The sequence below is a fragment of the Engystomops pustulosus genome, chromosome 2 (assembly GCF_040894005.1).
Source record: "Engystomops pustulosus chromosome 2, aEngPut4.maternal, whole genome shotgun sequence".
Classification (NCBI taxonomy): domain Eukaryota; kingdom Metazoa; phylum Chordata; class Amphibia; order Anura; family Leptodactylidae; genus Engystomops; species Engystomops pustulosus.
Window position 1 is genome coordinate 29,444,174 of NC_092412.1, and position 19,853 is coordinate 29,464,026.

General features: G+C 44.8%; 1 long non-coding RNA gene across 1 annotated transcript; it reads right to left on the reverse strand.

Annotated features, from left to right (window-relative positions):
- Positions 1-216: 216 nt before the first annotated feature.
- LOC140116441 (uncharacterized) lies at positions 217-17,086 on the reverse strand. Its single transcript, XR_011852754.1, has 2 exons — positions 16,811-17,086; positions 217-441 (listed from the first exon to the last, which is right to left on the reverse strand). It is a non-coding gene; the product is annotated as an uncharacterized lncRNA (long non-coding RNA).
- Between the last annotated feature and the right edge of the window lie 2,767 nt (positions 17,087-19,853).

The window sequence follows — 19,853 nt, forward strand, 5'->3', positions numbered from 1 at the left end:
GACGTATATCGGCCGTATATACGTCGGCCGTATATACGTCCTCCATACGGTCGTGTGAATGTAGCCTTAGAAATAATAACAACAACAAACTAAGTACAAAAATTGGAAAAGGCTAAAGACGGAAAGGGTTAGTTTGATATATTATGGCTGAATTTAATAGCATATCCTGAAATATGTTCCTTGTAAGACACTATAAACAATTATCACCACAAAATAATTTTTCAGTGCTGTGAGTCATACATTTGATCTTCAGGTCAAAATGTCTTATTTCACAAAAAAGCCAAAAGATTACAGAGCTGTTGTTAAAAGGTTATAAAAATCCTCAACAGAATCATAAATCAAATCAATTATTAATGTATCAGACAACATCTTAGTCATCCGGATATGTCTGCTGCCAGGACGAGGAAATCTGGATAAGCCATGATCTCAGGGATGAAGTATCTGTTGAAAATACAAAGATATTTAGTAAGGTTGGGTTCACATTTTTTGTATACGTTTTTTGTGTACGCTCGGCATATACATTGGGAAAGCTCAGAAAGTCTACCCATTGACATATACTAGCAGATGTAGATGTTGCCTCCCATATGACAAATTCCCTGAAAATGGTAGGGTCCTGCTCCCTCCTGCTGAACAACGTATACACTCAGCGGAGGCCATAGATAGCTATGGGGAGCGGATGCAGCGTATTGCATCCTGGAGCCCTAGCCGCTAAGAGGATACGTTTCTCAGCAGGAGGGAGGACGCTGGTGATGTCACTGTCCATATAAGGTCATCACTTGGGAATCCCCCCCCCCCCCCCGTACAATGGCAGCAGCCAATCACCGGTTGCTGCCATTGTACACTCCTACCCCTACTACTTCCACATCTTCTCCAACATAGCGGTGATGTTGAGGGGTATATCTTGTTTAAGCGGGAGGGGGTAAAATATCATCTCATGCGAGTTTTGGCCAATGCCTCTTGACGAGTAGTGCATTTGTGTATTTGCTACTTGAATAGCCTCAGTCCATTGCTCCTCTGAGAAGGCTGCGTTAACATCTGATTCCCATTTGATCATGTAAGGAAGTTTAGAGAAGGTTTTTTTGTTTTCTAATAGATCATAGAAAAATGACATTCCTTTCTTTATGCCCAATGATGTTTGTAGTTTTTGTATAATCTTAGAGTTTACCGCTGGATGGGGGGTGGGAATAGTGTTTAAAAAGCTGCGTATTCTCATGTATTTGAAAAAATCGGCATTGGGGAGAAAAAAACTTTTCCATGAGAATATTGTAGGGAGAGTGTTTTCCATTGGTAAGTATTTCATTAATGGAATGTATTCCATTAACGTACGAAGTGGTTAAGTTCATATTTGGAATTGTCAGTTCCAAAAAGTTGATCGGGATTTATTGGGAGGGGGATCTCCTCTCCTTCTGTTTGTAATAAACTAAGCTTTTCCCAGGCTCTTTCGGTAGCCTGTATTGTTATTAGTTTGGAAGGAGGAGGTTTAAAGGGGTATTCTCGTCTGGGCATTCACAGTATGTTTCATTAATCTGCCGTATATAAACATATCTGCAATTAGAGGTTATTAAAAAAAATTTACCTGTGTGAAGATCATTTCTCATAAATGCAGTGATATGGTCTCTTAGAAACAAGACTAATTTCTTGGATACGGCCACCTCTGCTGGAGGGATTGCCCAAAGAAACAGAAGGTTTGTGTATATGAAATTTCCGGGAGTTACTGTATGTCCCATTGTATGCCCTCCTGGGGTAATGATTGCTGAACCCAGGGGGTCAGGCAGGGCTCACTAGCGCAGGTCTGGCCACTGCTGCCAAAATGTGAGGTGGTCGTATCTGAGGAAGCCATCTCGTTTCTAAAGGGACAACATGACTACATTTATGAGAAATTATCTTCACACAGGAACATTTTCTTTAATAACATCCAATTGCAGAAATGTTTACATATGGCAAATGAATTAAATTAAATGTAAATGCCCAGATGGGAATACCCCTTTAATCCTCCATGTATGGGTCAGAATTCTATTCCTAAGGTGAATGTTTTGCTGGTAGCTTTTTTCGATATCGCTCCAGATTATATCGGGGGATTAATTCCACCGAAATTGTGACTGGTCTTGTATAGTTGCATAATGATAATCTTTTAGGTCGGGGAGACCTAGACCTCCTGTATTTTTGTTTTTGGATAGTGTCTTAAATGCTATTCGAGGGTGTTTGCCCTGTCATATGAATTTGTTAAATTGCATTTTTGTTTTGACAAAAAAAGATTCTGGGATAGGGATTGTACTTAGCGCACATAGATACATATCGGGAGTATCATCTAAACTGCTACTCGGCCAAACCATGATAGAATATATTTTATTCCAGTATTTTTCCCGGTTCTACATTAACATTAGTTATAAAGTGGTAAATGGTTTGTTAGGTATAATTTACTTACTGGTTATGTCAGGTCTATTCCCAGATATTTTAGATTTTGCTGTTTCTCCAATCCAGTTCATATTTCCGTTTTAGATTCCTCAACAAGTTTTTGTGAATATTGACCGGTAGGATTTGTGTTTTCGTGTTATTTATCTTGTACGATGGGTGATAGCGGACACCCTTGCCTCGTTCCATTGGATAAGGTGAATGCACAGGAACGAACTCCATTAACAAATACTGTGGCAGATGGGAAAGAGTAGAGAGCCTTTATTGCCATAAAGATACAGCCTTTCAGACCATACTTTTGGTGTACTGCAAATAAATATTCCCAGTTTACCCTGTCAAACGCCTTTTCATTTTCAAGTCTCTCCAGAGATGCTCCGTTGGGTTTAGGTCCGGGCTCTGGCTGGGCCAGTCAGGAATTGGTCACAGAGATGTTCTGAAGCCACTGCTTTGTTATTTTAGCTGTGGGCTTAGGGTCATTGTCTTGTTGAAAGATGAACCTTCAGCCCAGTCTGAGGTCCAGAGCGCTGGAAGAGGTTTTCATCCAGGACATCTCTGTACTTGGCCACATTCCTCTTTCCTTCCATTACACCCAGTGGTCCTGTCTCTGCCCCCATAGCATGATGCTACCACCATCATGTGTCACTACTGAGTCCTTCATGTGTTTTGCACACTGTATGTGGCTTTCATATGTCTTGTACTGAGGAGAAGCTTCCGTCCCCAACTGGTGGAGGCTGCAGTGATAGGGGACTTTGTGGAACTTTCTCCAATCTCCCTACTGCATCTCTGGAGCTCAGTCATAGTGGTCTTGGGGTTCTTCTTTACCTCTCTTACCAAGGCTCTTCTCCCACAATTGCTTAGTTTGGCAGGGTGGCCATTTAGGGTTATGGAGGCCTCTGTGCTCTTAAGAACCTTGAGTGCTGCAGAAATTCTGTTACTATGACAGCCGGGAATCTATACTAAACTCCCAGGCCTGTCTCTAAGAGATCACTAGCAAAGATGCTATATGTACTATATAGTAGAAGAGATCGGGCACCCAAGGGTTAAAGTGCCCTTGGAGGTATAAAAAATAGTAAATATATATAAAAACCTAAAAGAAATTTACCCCAATATTTTCAGTTTTATAAATGCATAAAAATACAATAAAACTAAATAAATTTATTATCAGATTTTTGGAGCGAAAAATGAAAAACCCCAAAAACAAAAAAGGACCTGGTCATTAAGAGGTTAATAAAGAAAATCATTTAGATACTTTGAAACAATAAAATCTGAGATATCGTGAGACCTACAAATTGTGCCCGACCTAGGCTATGCATAGATAATAGAGCAGATTTAGCGCTCGTGGTATCTCCATGCTGATGGAAACAATGGATGGTGATGGCAGTGGAGTCGAGCCACACGGTGAGAGGTCTACTCTTTGTTTAAGAGAAAATTCTCTTGTACTTTCATGATCATACAATTCATCCGTCTACTGTTTGTCTGGTTTTCAAAAAGTACAATTCGTGCACTAATTATTTTCCAGGAGATGATTACCTCTAATGACTAATTATTTTATGTCTCGCTTCAGCGTAGAGTCCTTTGTAAATTGTCCTTTAGATTGACGTTCTGTGGCTTTTAGAAGAGCCACTTACTGTGTTGCACATCTCTGGATGACTACATAACTGCTGCATATTCCGCTTAAAGGTAATACCAATATTAATAAAATAAAATCAGCTTTTCAAATGTCAAATGTGCATTTTAGTGATTGTTGAAAACATTTTACATAGACACCAATGAAAGTTTATTCTGGGGGTATTCATGATTATATTTGACATATCTGATGTCCATTATGATCAAGGTTATAGCTGGGTATTGTCAGGATCAGAGGTAGTGGATCCTCTGGACCACCGCGGATGATGACTTAAGCTGACACCTGGAACCGGAGTCTAAGTAGTACCCGGTTTTCACCAGAGCTCGCAGCAAAGCGAGTTGGACTTGCTCCGTCGTGGGTACCACCGGGTCATTCCACAGGCGCAACTTTGTCCGTGGTGGCAGCAGACAAAGGCGATGTCCAGAATTGTCAGGCAAACTTGTGGTCGGGGACAGGTGGGAGGTCGAGACAGGCAGCACAGGATCAGAGTCGGGAATGTAGCGGTAGATCAGGACAGGCAGCAGGGAACTGGAGTCACAATCGGGAATCAAGGTCACAACGGGAAATAAGGATAATCGCAAAGGGCATGGAACAAAGCTTTCTCTTCGGCATAAAAGCACAACGATCCAGCAGAGGACACTGGAATGGGCAGGAATTTATCTTGGCAGGTGGCCAGCCAGCGCCAATTATCGGCACACTGGCCCTTCAAATCTCACAGAGTGCGTTTGCCCTAGGAGACAGGAACGCGTGCGCCGGAATGAGGGGAGCGAGTAGACCGCCGCTGGAGCTGGAAGATGTGAGTCAATGTGCAGGCAGGCTCCAGGGGCACAGTAAGGTACACGGCTGCGCCTGCAACCCAGGATATTGACCGCAGGGGTACCCGTGACCATGACAGATATAAAGGGAAATAGAAAGACATGGTGAAGAGTGGATGGGGTCAGGCCAACTTTTCTGCTTTCCCTCAGCACTTCCACTCTCTTCACAGACCTGTTCTCAGCTTTTGATGTTAACCTGTGAAGGACATGGTTAGAGGAAGCCCCAAAGCTATGCTGTGTCCACCAAGCACCATCAAGGTGTCACCACATGTTGCTGCTCTCTGGAAGACCTGGTGCACCCCAATGGGAAATAAGTAAAGAGAGTCAGGGTTTGCTGGGAACAGTTTCCTTCGTTACTGAAAAAATTCAGGTGCAAAACAATACAGGCAAATCATAGGACTGACTTCTCCAAAATCCTACCTGGCAGAAGAAGGGTTCTACACTGAGGTAAGGACTAGCTGTCCCCCTCTTTCTCAGAAGGCTGGTACCCTGGTCACAGGCTGCAGCCCAGGGTCTATGCCAGAGTAATTCAGCCAACAATAAATGAGAGCTAGTGAAAATAAACAGGAGACATATAAAAAAATGTAACACGCTTTATTCATGATTCCAAAATAGAAAGAGTAATATATGGAGAGCAAGTCTAAATAACATTACATTACAGACTTACAAAGGAGAGTGGGGATACAAGAAGCTCTGCAGCGTGGAGCAGTGACTCCCCACGACAAAGGTATAAATATACAGGGACAATAACAGTTATAACATGCCACTATATATAAGCCCACTAAAAATGAATTAACTCATAAAAATATGCATCATGGGGGATAATATACAGAGTATCCAAACAGATGCACCTAGACCAAAATGGTAGAGGCGTAGAAATTTACAATTTAATCACAAAACACAGATAATGGAGGTTATTAATCATTGGTTTTCCTGGGCTTTTTTGGCATAAAAAAGTCTCAAAGTAGTCACATTAAGGGTTTTTGAGTCTTTTCACTGCTAAATAGTCTCACAGGATTACATACACCTCTTCAAAGCCACATTCATGAATTGAGACTTTTGCAAAAAGTCTCATAAAAAGTCTCATAGTTACTCCAGTCCCCGGCTGGCATATGTGCTGAGACTTTTCTGCATTTTGAGACTTTTTTGGAACTTTTTGAAAAACAAAATCCCAGACAGAAAATAGACCATAAGAATATTTATTAACCCCTTAACGCTCTGCGCCGTAGCTCTACGGCGCAGAGGTATAAGGGATGTATGAAGAGGGCTCACGGGCTGAGTCCTCTTCATACAGAGGTGGGGGTTGTTGCATATTGCAGCAAACCCCCACTGCTTGCACCGATCGCGGCTATTAACCCTTTCAACGCCACCGGCAAAGTCGCCGGCGGCGTTTAAAAGACGGCGGCGCGCGGGCGCTGCCATCTTTATTACGATCGCCACGCCCCCGAACATCATCGGGGGGCGGCGATCGGTTGCCATGGTAGCCTCGGGTCTTCGTTTGACCCGAGACTATCTGGCATCTGCAGATTCGTTACAATGAGCCAGTGGCTCATTGTAGTGAATGTGCTGCAAAAATGCCATATATTGCAATACAGAAGTATTGCAGTATATGGTAGGAGCGATCTGACTATCTAGGGTTAATGTACCCTAGATGGTCTAAAAAATAGTGAAAAAAATAAATAAAAAAAAAAGTTTAAAAAATAAAAAAATTAATAAAATATTAAAAGTTCAAATCACCCCCCTTTCCCTAGAACGGATATAAAACATAATAAACAGTAAAAATCACAAACATATTAGGTATCGCCGCGTCCCAAAATGCCCGATCTATCAAAATATAAAAACGGTTACGGGCGGTGGTGACCTCCAAGGCGGGAAATGGCGCCCAAATGTCCGAAATGCGACTTTTACACCTTTTTACATAAAATAAAAAATTAAATAAAAAATGATCAAAATGTCGCACAGACCTCAAAATGGTAGAAATGAAAACGTCGCCTCATTTCGCAAAAAATTACCCCTCACACATCTCCGTGCGCCAAAGTATGAAAAAGTTATTAGCGTCAGAAGATGGCAAAAAAATATTTTTCTTTTTTGTACACATTCGTTTCATTTTTGAAAATGTATTAAAACACAATAAAACCTATATAAATTTGGTATCAGCGCGATCGTACCGAACCAAAGAATAAAGTAGGCGTGTTATTTGGAGCGAAGAGTGAAAGTCGTAAAAACTGAGCCCACAAGAACCTGACACGTGCGTTTTTTTTTCAATTTTTCCACATTTGGAATTTTTTTTCAGCTTCGCAGTACAAGGCATGTTAAAATAAATAACATTACAGGAAAGTAAAATTTGTTACGCACAAAATAAGCCCTCACACAGGTCTGTACACGTAAAAATGAAAAAGTTATGGATTCTTGAAGTTGGAGAGCGAGAAATGAGCCGAAAAACCCTGCGTCCTTAAGGGGTTAAAGGGCTAAAAAAAAATTAAAAATCTATTAAAACCTAATTTGGTATTCCTGTGATTGTAGTGACCCAAAGAATAAAGAGAAAGGGGGATATTTATCATACTCTGGCGCCGGCAGCAGCAAGTGCGCAGGGACAGTAACCCCCCGCGACGGCCCACTCCCGTCCGGCCGTGCCCTCCTCTCGGCCGGCCACGCCCCCCCTTCACGCCCCTTCACGCCCCACTGGCGTAAAGGTGGCGGATCGGGGCAAATAATCGCAAAAGCTAGCAATAAGCTAGCATTTGCGATTATTTCAAGGCCTCTGCGCCAGTGGCAGTGCGCAGAGGTCCTGATAAATATCCCTCAAAGTGTCGTAAAAAAGTCGTCTTTACACTATAATATATAGATACTACCTATTATAGGGTCTTTATACTATTATATAGATACTACCTAGTATATGGTCTTTATTAGAGATGAGCGAACATGCTCGTCCGAGCTTGATGCTCGGTCGAGCATTAGCGTACTCGAAACTGCTCGTTGCTCGGACGAATACTTCGCCCGCTCGAGAAAATGGCAGCTCCCGCCGTTTTGCTTTTTGGCGGCCAGAAACAGAGCCAATCACAAGCCAGGAGACTCTGCACTCCACCCAGCATGACGTGGTACCCTTACACGTCGATAGCAGTGGTTGGCTGGCCAGATCAGGTGACCCTGGGATAGACTAGCCGCTGCCCGCGCTGCTCGGATCATTCTGTGTCTGGATGCCGCTAGGGAGAGAGCTGCTGCTGGTCAGGGAAAGCGTTAGGGTGCTAGTAGATTACTGTTAGGCAGGAGTGATTCTACAAGAACCCAACAGCCCTTCTTAGGGTTACAATAACGTTCTACTTTTTTTTTTTTTATTTGCATCTAGTACCATTTTGTGAGGAATTAGCAGGGGGACTTGCTACCGTTGTGTTTAGCTCTTAGTGGCACACATATCCACCTCAAACACCAAAGTGGGAAAATTTAGTAGGGGTTGGATTTCAATTAGGCACAGTCTGCCATTTGTCCTTTTTTATTTTACGTTTATTTTGTTTAATAACTCAGCGTCATCTCATCTGGCATAGTAGTGTGCTTTCATACTTGGCTAGAAAATAGCCATAGGAGAATCCAAAGGGCTTACGCCTACAGTAGCGTTATATATTTGATTTCTGGTTGATCTGCTGGTGGCTGTACTTGCTGCAGTGCATCTACTAGCCAATTGTCAGCAATTTGTAGTGAGACTTGCGACCGCTGTGTTTTGCGCTTAGTGACGCACATATCCATTGCAAAGACCGAAGTGGGAAAATTTAGTAGGTTTTGGATTTCAATTAGGCACAGTCTGCCATTTGTCCTTTTTTATTTTACGTTTATTTTGTTTAATAACTCAGCGTCATCTCATCTGGCATAGTAGTGTGCTTTCATACTTGGCTAGAAAATAGCCAAAGGAGAATCCAAACGGCTTACGCCTACAGTAGCGTTCTATATATTTGATTTCTGGTTGATCTGCTGGTGGCTGTACTTGCTGCAGTGCATGTACTAGCCAATTCTGAGCAATTTGTAGTGAGACTTGCGACCGCTGTGTTCTGCGCTTAGTGACGCACATATCCATAGCAAAGACCGAAGTGGGAAAATTTAGTAGGGGTTGGATTTCAATTAGGCACTAACTCAGTGTCATCTCATCTGGCATAGTAGTGTGCTTTGATACTTGGCTAGAAAATAGCCATAGGAGAATCCAAACAGCTTACTTACGCCTACAGTAGCGTTCTATATATTTGATTTCTGGTTGATCTGCTGGTGGCTGTACTTGCTGCAGTGCATGTACTAGCCAATTCTGAGCAATTTGTAGTGAGACTTGCGACCGCTGTGTTTTGCGCTTAGTGACGCACATATCCATAGCAAAGACCGAAGTGGGAAAATTTAGTAGGGGTTGGATTTCAATTAGGCACAGTCTGCCATTTGTCCTTTTTTATTTTACGTTTATTTTGTTTAATAACTCAGTGTCATCTCATCTGGCATAGTAGTGTGCTTTCATACTTGGCTAGAAAATAGCCATAGCAATAGGATAGCATCGTTTGGTTTTAAAAACTCAAAAACACAAAAAAAAACAAAAAAAACAAAAAAAAACAAAAAACACAAAAAAAAACAAAAAACACAAAAAAAAGTTAAAAAAAAATTAAAGTTATAACTCTCATTTTAAAAATGTTTAACCCGAGGGCTAGGGGTAGAGGACGAGGGCGGGGACGTGGGCGTCCAACTACTGCAGGGGTCAGAGGCCGTGGTCCTGGGCGGGGTGAGACACCACCTGCTTATGAGGGAGCAGGGGAACGCCGCAGAGCTACACTCCCTAGGTTCATGTCTGAAGTTACTGGGACTCGTGGTAGAGCACTGTTGAGGCCAGAACAGTGCGAACAGGTGATGTCGTGGATTGCTGACAATGCTTCGAGCAATTTGTCCACCAGTCAGTCTTCCACGCAGTCCACCCATGTCACCGAAATCGCCACTCCTCCAGCTCCTGCACCTCAGCCTCCTCCCCCCCAGTCTGCCCCCTCCCAGGAAAATTTGGCATTTGAACCGGCATACTCTGAGGAACTGTTTTCTGGACCCTTCCCACAGTCACAAACCACTTGTCCGGTTGCTGCTGAGCAATTTTCCGATGCCCAGGTTTTCCACCAGTCACAGTCTGTGGGTGATGATGACCTTCTTGACGTAGTGGAAGTGTGTAAAGAGGTGTCCGACGATGAGGAGACACGGTTGTCAGACAGTGGGGAAGTTGTTGTCAGGGCAGGAAGTCCGAGGGGGGAGCAGACTGAGGGATCGGAGGATGATGAGGTGACAGACCCAAGCTGGGTTGAGAGGCCGGGTGAACACAGTGCTTCTGAGACGGAGGAGAGTCCTCGACCAGAACAGGTTGGAAGAGGCAGTGGTGGGGCCAGACGGAGAGGCAGGGCCAGAGCTGGTGCATCAGCGCCAAATGTGTCAACTAGTGAAGCTCCCGTGGTGAGGGCTCTTGCGGCGAGGGCTAGATCTTCAGAAGTCTGGAGGTTCTTTAAGGAAACACCGGATGACCGACGGACTGTTGTGTGCAACATTTGCCAAACCAGGCTCAGCAGGGGTTCCACCACTACTAGCTTAACTACCACCAGTATGCGCAGGCATATGAATGCTAAACACCCCACTCAGTGGCAACAAGCCCGTTCACCTCCGGCCGTGCACACCACTGCTCCTTCCCCTGTGTCAGCTGATAGTCAGCCCCCTGCCCAGGACCCTGCCACAAAAACCCCATCGTCGCCTCCACGATCCTCCACAGCATCCACCAGCGTTCAGCTCTCCATACCCCAGACGCTGGAGCGGAAACGCAAATATAGTGCAACCCACCCGCACGCCCAAGCCCTTAATGTGCACATCTCCAGATTGCTTAGCCTGGAGATGCTGCCCTATAGGCTAGTAGAGACCGAGGCCTTTCGCAACCTCATGGCGGCGGCCGCCCCTCGGTATTCGGTCCCCAGCCGCCACTACTTTTCCCGATGTGCCGTCCCAGCCCTGCACCAGCACGTGTCAGACAACATCACCCGTGCCCTGACCAACGCCGTTTCTGACAAGGTCCACCTGACCACGGACACGTGGACGAGTGCTGCCGGGCAGGGCCACTATATATCGCTGACGGCACATTGGGTTAACTTGGTGGAGGCTGGGACCGAGTCTGACCCTGGGGCTGGTCATATACTGCCAACACCGAGGATTGCGGGGCCTACCTCGGTCCAGGTGTTTCAGGCCTACTATGCCTCCTCCTCCTCCCACCCCTCCTCCACCTCCTCCTCCGAACTACCATCCGTGGGCACGGCGCCATCAGTCGGTAGCTCTAGGCACAGCAGCAGTGCCGTCGCTAAGCGACAGCAGGCGGTGCTCAAACTGCTGAGCCTAGGCGACAAAAGGCACACCGCCCAAGAGCTATTACAGGGCATCACGGCGCAGACTGATCTGTGGCTGGCACCGCTGAACCTGAAGCCAGGCATGGTTGTGTGTGACAACGGCCGTAACCTGGTGGCGGCTCTGCAACTCGGCAGACTGACACATGTGCCATGCCTGGCCCATGTGTTAAATCTGATAGTTCAGCGTTTCCTCAAGACATACCCCAATCTGTCTGATTTGCTCACGAAGGTGCGCCGCATCTGTGCGCATCTCAGGAAGTCCAGCCCAGATGCTGCCACTCTCAGGGCAGCGCAGCGCCGCCTCCAACTGCCCGCTCACCGACTGTTGTGCGACGTGCCCACGAGGTGGAATACAACACTGACCATGTTATCCAGAGTTTACCAGCAGCGCAGAGCGATTGTAGACTGCCAGATGTCAACTTCCACCAGAAGTGGTAGTCAGGTCAGTCAGCTTCCTCAAGTCTACAATGAGGAGTGGACGTGGATGTCTGATATCTGTCAGGTGCTGAGTAACTTTGAGGAGTCAACACAGATGGTCAGTGGCGATGCCGCCATCATCAGCCTCACCATCCCGCTGCTTGGCCTGTTGAAAAACTTTCTGATCAGCATGAAGTCGGAAGCTTTGCGCTCGTCACAAGAGACGGGGGAAGAAGATTCCCTTGTTGATAGCCAAAGCACCCTTAGGTCTGTTTCTCAGCACATATCGGAGGAGGTGGAGGTGGAGGAGGAGGAAATGGACAGTCAGGCCAGTGAGGGGAGTGAATTCTTACGCGTTGGTACTCTGGCGCATATGGCAGATTTCATGCTAGGCTGCCTATCCCGTGACCCTCGCGTTCAAAGAATTTATTCCAGCACCGATTACTGGGTGTTCACTCTCCTGGACCCACGGTACAAGCAAAATCTTTCCACTCTCATCCCTGCAGAGGAAAGGAGTGTGAGAATGCATGAATACCAGCAGGCCCTGGTGCACAAGCTGAAACAGTATTTCCCTTCTGACAGCGCTAGCGGCAGAGTGCGTAGTTCTGCGGGACAAGTAGCGAGGGAGAGTAGGCGAGCAGGCAGCTTGTCCAGCACTGGCAAGGGTACGCTTTACAAGGCTTTTGCCAGCTTTATGTCACCCCAGCAAGACACTGTCACCTGTCCCCAGTCTCGGCAGAGTAGGGCTGATCTTTACAGAAAGATGGTGAGGGAGTACGTAGCTGACCATACCATCGTCCTAAATGATCACACAGCTCCCTACAACTACTGGGTTTCAAAGCTGGACATGTGGCACGAACTGGCGCTGTACGCCTTGGAGGTTCTTGCCTGCCCTGCCGCTAGCGTCTTGTCCGAGCGGGTTTTCAGTGCAGCTGGTGGCATCATCACCGATAAGCGTACACGCCTGTCGACTGACAGCGCTGACAGGCTGACGCTTATTAAGATGAATAAAGCATGGATTTCTCAGAATTTCCAATCTCCACCAGGTGAAGGAAGCTCAACCTGAATAATTGATCCACTCCTCCTCCTCCTCATTTTCCTCCTTCTCCTCCTCTTTGTACAGTAAAGCAGAGGAAACTGGCTATTTTTTGACAGGGCCCACTGGCTCTTGCTATAGTACTTTATGCATTTAATTTTTCTGGAGGGCCACCTACCCGGTCCTCTGTTTGAAACAATTTTTGTGAGTGCCACATACAGGCACTCAATCTATTCCATTTTTCTGGAGGGCCACCTACCCGGTCCTCTGTTTTAAAAAATTTTTGGGACTGCCACATACAGGCACTCAATCTATTCCATTTTACTGGAGGGCCACCTACCTGCTCCTCTGGTTTGATACATTTTTGGGACTGCCACATACAGGCACTCAATCTATTCCATTTTTCTGGAGGGACACCTACCTGCTCCTCTGGTTTGAAAACTTTTTGGGACTGCCACATACAGGCACTCAATCTATTCCATTTTACTGGAGGGCCACCTACCTGCTCCTCTGGTTTGAAACATTTTTGGGACTGCCACATACAGGCACTCAATCTATTCCATTTTTCTGGAGGGACACCTACCTGCTCCTCTGGTTTGAAAACTTTTTGGGACTGCCACATACAGGCACTCAATCTATTCCATTTTACTGGAGGGCCACCTACCTGCTCCTCTGGTTTGAAAACTTTTTGGGACTGCCACATACAGGCACTCAATCTATTCCATTTTTCTGGAGGGACACCTACCTGCTCCTCTGGTTTGAAAACTTTTTGGGACTGCCACATACAGGCACTCAATCTATTCCATTTTACTGGAGGGCCACCTACCTGCTCCTCTGGTTTGAAACATTTTTGGGACTGCCACATACAGGCACTCAATCTATTCCATTTTTCTGGAGGGACACCTACCTGCTCCTCTGGTTTGAAAACTTTTTGGGACTGCCACATACAGGCACTCAATCTATTCCATTTTACTGGAGGGCCACCTACCTGCTCCTCTGGTTTGAAACATTTTTGGGACTGCCACATACAGGCACTCAATCTATTCCATTTTTCTGGAGGGACACCTACCTGCTCCTCTGGTTTGAAAACTTTTTGGGACTGCCACATACAGGCACTATCCAAATTAAATTGTCTCCATAGCAGCCTCCACACGTTGTCTCCATTGCTACCTCCAAAAGTCGTCCATATAGCTGCCTCCATACATCCTCCCCTTATCAAACGAGGTGTGTCAGGCAGAAATTTGGGTTGTTTTCATGGATTCCACATCAAAGTTGTTAACTTTGTCGCCACCCTGCTGTGTTATCCACAAAATATACTGGCAAACTTTTATGATTAACCGATATTATTTCAGCGCTTCTTGCGCAGCTGTTTACATTCCCCTCACCCGCCATATCCTAAACTTATAAGAACGCTACTACACTTGATCTTATACAAAAGGTTCTTAGAAGTGCTGTTTGGGGAGTAGCCTATAGACAGGGGCTTGGATTGGCGAAAGCTCGCCTGGCAGCGGAGCGCCAGCTCCATGCCAAGATCCAACTAACATAGTTTTAACTGCAGCACCTTTAATCTACTACTAGTTCACTGCCTCCATACATGGTCCCCTTATCAAACGAGCTGTGTCAGGCAGAATTTTGGGTTGTTTTCATGGCTTCCATGTTAACTTTGTCGCCACCCTGCTGTGTAATCCACAAAATATACTGGCAAACTTTTATCATGTACCGATATTATTTGAGCGCTTCTTGCTCACCTCCTTTGGTTCCTCTCTGCCACCCATTGGTTTGAAGCCTGAGTCCATTTAGGGTATGTCGCCATGACACTCTCTAGCCTGCTGCCGCTGCCTCTGCATGCCGTCCCCTATAGTGTCAGGGTCAATTATTGGATGTTTTAGATGCTATCTAGCTTCATTCTGTCACTCTGTCATGGCTATGCTGTTGCCCATAATTTTGGCATAATGTTGCGATTATGCAGCCTCAGAGGCATCCATGCATGCTGCCCCTGCTGTTTCCTGTCCATTTCCGTGGTGTTTCCATCCTTTTCTGAGGTTCCCAGGTGTTTGGCCAAGCTTCCCTGTGCAGAGCCTTGGTCCCCTTGAAAAATGCTCGAGTCTCCCATTGACTTCAATGGGGTTCGTTATTCGAGACGAGCACTCGAGCATCGGGAAAAGTTCGTCTCGAATAACGAGTACCCGAGCATTTTAGTGTTCGCTCATCTCTAGTCTTTATACGATAATATATAGATACTACCTAGTTTAGGGTCTTTATACTATAGTATATAGATACTACCTTGTATACGGTCTTTATACTATTATATAGATACTACCTAGTATACAGTCTTTATACTATTATATAGATATTACCTAGTATATGGTCTTTATACTATAATATATAGATACTACCTAGTTTAGGGTCTTTATACTATAGTATATAGATACTACCTAGTATAGGGTCTTTATACTATAGTATATAGATACTACCTAGTATAGGGTCTTTATACTATAGTATATAGATACTACCTAGTATAGGGTCTTTATACTATAGTATATAGATACTACCTAGTATAGGGTCTTTATACTATAGTACAGTGATGGCGAACCTTTTAGCAGCCGAGTGCCCAAAAAGCAACCCAAAACCGCCCTTATTTATCGCGAGGTGCCAACCAAAAATTAAAGCATTACCTTATTGCTCCCTGTTCTGCAACAACTTTCAATCATAGTGGCCTCCTGAGGACAGCAACACAGTAGAAAAATTGAAACATTGTATCATTTTAGCTTCTTTCCAGTGTCCCTCTTTGCACAGAGAATTGTGGAGCCAGCAGAAGGTCCTCCAAAGATAAGTCAGCCCTTTTTTATACATTCTCCCTCTTCCTACAGTCCCAAGAAGCAAAATAAGTATGAAAATATGACCAAAAGCAGCATCTTTAAAGTTGCTTGGAACTGCAGGAAGTTCCTTTGAGTTCTGTCTGGTGTGCTGGGGCAATGGCCCGGGTGCCCACAGAAAGGGCTCCGAGTGCCGCCTCTGGCACCCGTGCCATAGGTTCGCCACCACTGCTATAGTATATAGATACTACCTAGTATAGGGTCTTTATACTATAGTATATAGATACTACCTAGTATAGGGTCTGTATACTATAGTATAAGGATACTACCTAGTATAGGGTCTGTATACTATAGTATAAGGATACTACCTAGTATAGGGTCTGTATACTATAGTATAAGGATACTACCTAGTATAGGGTCTGTATACTATAGTATATAGATACTACCTAGTATAGGGTCTGTATACTATAGTATATAGATACTACCTAGTATAGGGTCTGTATACTATAGTATAAGGATACTACCTAGTATAGGGTCTGTATACTATAGTATAAGGATACTACCTAGTATAGGGTCTTTATACTATAGTATAAGGATACTACCTAGCATAGGGTCTTTAATTTATACTTGCCAGCTCTGCAAGGTGATTTTGGAAAACTCCCCCCAAAAAGAGTCCCAGAAGCGTAAGCTAATACTTCGAGCCTAGCAGGTTGTCCCCCACATTCCCCATGCTCCTTATTTAATATTTGAAATGGGCACTTTATGTGCTGATCATGTTCCAAAAAAGGGTCATAACATCAAGTGGCCATATTACGAAAAAGTGGAGCAGCATATCAAAAAAGGTGGACGTTTCACAATAGATAATGGGTCCAGGCAGAAGAAATTTGCGCGACCCTTCCGCATTAGCCTTGGAGAAAGGATGGAGAAAGAACTTTGAGACTTTTGGTATAGAATTTCTAAGATAACAAGTCTGTAATTACCGAGGAACTGATTATCACTCGCCTCCTCGCTGCAGGATGTCTTGTAGATGAAAGGTGTTTAGTAGCTAATAGACTCAGTTACTGAAAGATTTATAATACTGAAGCCATACGGAGTACAAGTGGGAAACATGGAATTTACATAAAAATAGGATTTACTGTATATTTCAGAATTCTTTTACAACAATGTTACATATTACATGATGAACAACTGTTCTTTTGCTGCAGAGCTTTGACATTTTAAAAATTTTAAGGGGTTTTCCATCAATCCTGAAAATGCCCCTGGGGGCCGAGACAGAAATGATTAAAAAAAAGTCTACTTACCCTGCCGAGTGTCTGGTCTCAGTGTCGCAGTAGTCATACAGTTTTCAGCATTTGCCAGGGGTCACAGCTCCAGTTTCAGCCAAACAATGGCATCCTCAGACCATGTGATGTTATATACTTATAACAGGTATGTACACTTTTTTTTGGCACCCCTGCCAAGGATTCTTAATAAGCACTATATTGAATAGGGGAGTCATATAAAAGATATGCATAATGTTCTTTATTTAATAAATATGCGTGCGCCGGGTTCTGAAGTGCAGGAGGTGACGTCACCGAGCTCTCCGGCACACGCGCGCCTGCGCAACTTAGCACGGGGAAACAGGCCGTGCTAAGTTGCGCAGGCGCGCGTGTGCCGGAGAGCTCGGTGACGTCACCGGCTCTCCTGCACTTCAGATTCCGGCGCACGCACGGGCGCGCGCATGGTGCGGCGAGCCCAAGTGCGGTGCGCCGAGTTATAAGTTAATATAACTTATAATTCTAAGATAGGGGCTTTGTTCCCTTAACAAAAATATGCTCTGGCACCAGCTCACCCTGAGCTGGTGCCATGTATATGTGTATAAACCTACCACTTTTAAGAGGTAGGTTTCCTTTAAATAAAAAGAGACTGTAGTAAAGTCCTCCTTAGCAACGCTCTATCAACATTGGTCTCATTGTATACAGTCCACACATAACTCCGTTTGGTGTAACCTCAAGCTCTTTCCTTCAAAATAATCAATTCCTATTGAAACAGAAATGATGCTGTAGTGCATTACTGCCATCTGGAGCCACTCTGCCCCTCATCAATGCTGGCACTGAGCCGTTCATCCCATTATCTGTGTCTTTCTCTGTAATCAAGCTGGTGCATGCGCAGTAAGGATTCTCACAAGACAGCTGGCATCAGTACTCCGATCCGTGCATGCGCCAGCTGGATTTTAGCCAGTAAAGAAATTGCATAGATAGGGGGGCAGAGTGGTTCCCTGTTAGTAAAAACAAACTTGTGTGTGGGCTATGCACAACAAGCTCTACATAACATTATTATTACATTAGGGTGTTAATTTGTACTGATAGATTCCCTTTAAAGAGAGGCAGATTAATCTGCAGCTTCTTCTGTACATACTACAAATGTCCTCATGTATCACTGAGCAGGGGCGTACTACAGAGGTAGGAGCCCATAACAGATGCTACGGGGCCCTCAGTGTCACGCGGACCAGACACCCCATCTGCCCTACACACTAAAGAATACAGAATAGAAAATGTGCACTATATATGATATTGTACTGATATTGTATATGTGTATATGTAGTACATGTGTGTATAAGGTATGTTAACACTGTATACATGTGTGTATATTGGGTGCAGGGGCATAACTAGGAGAGCTTGGGCCCCATAGTGGATTTCTATATGGGGTCCCCTAGCACTTATAAACATATATACCTATTTGTATATACACGCTAATACGATCACACATATTTACGCACTCATATACACACACATTTATACACTGATATATACGCACATTTATATTATATACACACACACATAGGGGCTCATTTACTAACTAAAGTACTACACACATACTATATTTCATATACTAGTACACACACACAGATACATATGAATACATAAAGATGCTTTTTTTTGTCCGAGGAAAGGATGGTGCCAGCAGACAGGTAGCTGTACCATCTGGCAGAATTTCGGAGGACAGCGTTGACGAGCGGGTGTTCGGGAGTTCATGCTGTTGGGCTGCCATTCTGGAGTCAGTGTGGTTGGCCAGTAGGGGCATTTGGGACTCTGGGGGGAAGTTGGGGGTGAATGTTCGGGTGGCTGTGTCGCCAGGCTGGGGGAGAACGGATGGCAGTGCTGTTGAGCCGGGGAAGCGCGGCCGGCTGTGCCGTCAGGAAGGAGGGCAGGCGTCTGTGGGAGTTTTGGCGGCTGTGCAAGCGAGTTGGAGGGTGGCTGACTGGCACAGGTGGATGGCTCTATAGGTGGATCTGGTGCCGTTACCAGTGGAGAATGGCAGTGATACATTTTGGTTCTGCCGTCTATCCTGGGCCTCTGTGCAATGCGGGCCCCATAGCTGCTGCTACGGCTGTTGTTACGCCTCTGATTTATATATATTGTATGTCTGTACAAGATGTGTGTTTATTTTATGTACATGTGTATAAATGTATATATATATATATATATATATATATGTGCATGAGTCTATAAATGTGTGTGATTGTACAAACATGTAGGAGTGTAGAAATATGTTATTTTTTTTCTTTTTTAGGAGAAGGGGGTCCCTTCCAGCTTCTCCCAGTAATGCTTCTGCTACGGCTACCATTCCTGCACCATTTTCTCACTGAGAGCTGCTTGAACTCAGTGCGGGTCATTTACTAAGGGCCTGATTCGCGTTTTCCCGACGTGTTACCCAAATATTTTCAATATTTCAATATATCCGATTTTCCCTGTATTGCCTTGGGATTTTGGCGCACGCGATTGGATTGTGGCGCATCGGCGCTAGCATGCACGTGACGGAAATCGGGGGTGTGGCCGAACGAAAACCCGACGGATTCGGAAAAACAGCCACATTTTAAAAAAAAAAAGTGTCGCGGGACTTGCGTTTATCTTTACCGGGAATAGGCCGGTGAACTTCAGTGCATTCCGGCGGGCCTCGGCGGACTTCAGCGCAGCAGCGCCACCTGGTGGACGTCGGAGGAACTACCTTAGTGAATTGCCGGAAGACCCGAATCCACCGCAGAGAACGCTCCGCTGGATCGCAAATGGGCCGGGTAAGTAAATCTGCCCCAATGTTTAAAGCAGCTGTAAGATAGGACATGTTAAAATTTCTTTAATTTTACAAGAAAATAAAAATATGACGTTTTTTACAAGAGCTGAAAGCTGAGTGTGCTCAGGGCCCTATTTACAGCTCACACTTCCCTAGGCACTGACTCTGGCCCTGCACCCATTAAGGGTCTGTTTATACTTGACAATTATCATAATTTGCTTGTTTCTGTCATTATATGATTACAATGATATTTGGTTAGAGTTAATGAAGAATAAAGTAAAAAAAACTAGACCA